Source organism: Haliotis rufescens, unplaced genomic scaffold (assembly GCF_023055435.1).
Source record: "Haliotis rufescens isolate VD_foot unplaced genomic scaffold, xgHalRufe1.0.p SCAF_80, whole genome shotgun sequence".
Classification (NCBI taxonomy): domain Eukaryota; kingdom Metazoa; phylum Mollusca; class Gastropoda; order Lepetellida; family Haliotidae; genus Haliotis; species Haliotis rufescens.
The window spans coordinates 1,602,501-1,605,000 of NW_025964373.1; the positions used below are offsets into that span (position 1 = coordinate 1,602,501).

Genomic DNA, 2,500 nt, shown 5'->3' on the forward strand with positions numbered 1-2,500 from the left:
CAGAAATTGTGAATGTAATTTTATAGAAAAACCACCCAGGTGTGTGGGCCTGGGTTGATATCACACCTGGGGACGATGCCGCGCTAAGTATCTGCACAGTACTGCAAAACTCGTCTTGGAATTTGATCTAAGGTTCCCCAAAAACGATCCTTGTGAAAAAAACACCTGAATATATATATATATATATATATATATATATATATATATATATATATATATCTTTATCCGTGAAGAGGTATATGTGGAGTGACCACAGTCCTTAGGTGTCCAGCATACAGCATGGCTGAGTACCCAAGCTGGCCATATAGACAAAAGGCTTGAGTAGGGAGAGGGCTGGGGCTATTGTGTTAGTTCACAGGGTGTGACATTCACAAACAAACCATGCAGTAAGCATGCTTAGTAAGAATGCCGTGACTGATAGTTTAGTGTTTAAAGTAGGCTGAGCAATAAAATAAAATGACTACAACTGCATTTATTTATGTACATGAATTATACTTAAAAGGTAAAATACAAGAAATAGTCAAAATATGTAACTGCCACATATGTATGTATGTATGTATGTATGTATGTGTGTGTGTGTGTGTGTGTGTGTGTGTGTGTGTTCTTCATCCTTAATAGCATGCATATAGGAAATACTTTGCAGTATTTTCATGTACATCTCTTTCTGTCTTAGAATTGATATCTAACTGATTGAGTTGATACTATCAGATTCGCATGTAAGGTGTTCATTTCTATGCCTCCATAGGCTAATATCGTATCATTGTACATTTTGTTAGGTAATCAATGTCTCATTTTTCGTGTCAGTACTTCACATTGCATAATAAGTATGTTTACTAATGCGCTACACTTCAGCTTTATCTTAGATGTATGACGCCTAACTGAATCGCGTTGCAATCATATTTGATTCGTTGTGACTAGTTATTACATTTACAGTGACTATCACTATCTGTAATTCTTTCTTTTGAGTAAGAATGATTTATATCCCGCGATATATACCGTTCACCAGTCACTGCTTGGCTTTATTGTCATATGTCTCTGTTCATGTTCTCTGGATAGCCCGTAGTGTTACTGCGCCAGCCGGTGAGCTTTGTTCAACATTTCACATATATGTAAGGGTTAGACTCGACGACCTGGGCTTGTTCCCATGTGAAATATATGCTACAATAGTTACAGTGGTTCATCTGATATGAAGTGCGTTATGTTACATCAAATAGTTAAGTTTATTAAGATTTGGTAACAATACTATGTGTACTGTGTTTTTTGACTGGCTATTTTTGTGTGAAAAGTAGCCTGCTGTTCGGGTAAAAAAAGTTCAAATAATATTAAATGCTTATTAAAAGCTAGATACAAGTGACATGGGCCTGCTTGTGACGTTTCATGGGGTTCTGCTGAATAGTGTAAGAAATATGAAGTATTTAGTATGTGATTTGATGAAGGAAATTACATTTTTTCTCCTTATTATCACCCTCACTCCCAAAATAAGAGTGCAATGACAAAACTGATTATTTGTGACAAACGTGCAATCTATCACGGAGGTACATGCAAAATTTCATGAAAATCGGCCGAATAGTTTAAGAAATAATATCGTTTCTTTACGAGTGGGTATTTGTTGTGACAGGCTAACTATCCAGCGTATCGCCCGGGCTGCCTAGTAATGTGAAGGCGGCCAGACTCGCCTGCAGTGCAACGGCTCGTGTTGTAAGGCAGCTCGGTGGGTCCTGGCGCGGTGCGCCGAGTGTTGGTAACTCGGAATGCGGGCGGTATCTCCTCGGGGATATTACGACGCATGAACGGTGCTCGTGTCGGAAGATATTTGCGTGTGATCTCGGTTCAGTTTTAGCTTGTAAGCCTTAACTCTCCGTGTATCGTGCGCTGTTCCTCGGCAGTACGTTGGGTCGCGATCCTCGTCTCCGTGGCAAATCATCGACTACACAGTAAAGTTCGTAAGTCCCCCTTCACAACTGGCGACCAGTGCTCCCATGACGAAAGGGAACGGTCGGCAAACGTCGCTCTCGTTTCCCGGGGTGCCCTGCCTTATCGTTAGGTGGGAACGTCCTCGTCGCCGGGAGTCAGAAAACGGCTCGTGGTAGACTGAGTGAGGTTGAGAATGCAACAACCGACGTTGCAGCCAGGCGACCGCTCGCCTTTGCTACCAACTGCTTGCATAAGCAATCTGATTGTCGTGAGGAAGGCAGACCCCGGCATCCGGGGTTCGTCTGCGCTCGGTACGAGAATCAATCGCCGACGTCAAAGCAGCCCGTGGCGTCACCCCCGCACTATCGTTTCGGGTCGGGCTTTTGTGAAGTAGTCGCTTTTCCACCCCGAGAACGCTCTCGGCGGAGGGGATTGTGGCAGGGATGGCTGGCCGCCTCGGTCGGGTTGAGCTTTTTACGGGACTCGCTCGTGTGTTTCGGGGCTCTCCTCGCCGGCGGTTCGGACGTCCCGGTCTGTTTGTCTGCAAAGACTAGGACCTATCTGGTTGATCCTGCCAGTAATCATA

At 43.8% G+C, this 2,500-nt stretch overlaps 1 non-coding gene across 1 annotated transcript in view; it reads left to right on the forward strand.

Moving 5' to 3' along the window:
* Positions 1-2,472: 2,472 nt before the first annotated feature.
* LOC125377237 overlaps positions 2,473-2,500 on the forward strand; it is a 1,859-nt gene continuing 1,831 nt past the window's right edge. Inside the window, exon 1 of the ribosomal RNA XR_007219483.1 lies at positions 2,473-2,500. This exon is cut by the window's right edge and continues 1,831 nt beyond it. This is a non-coding gene — a ribosomal RNA (small subunit ribosomal RNA).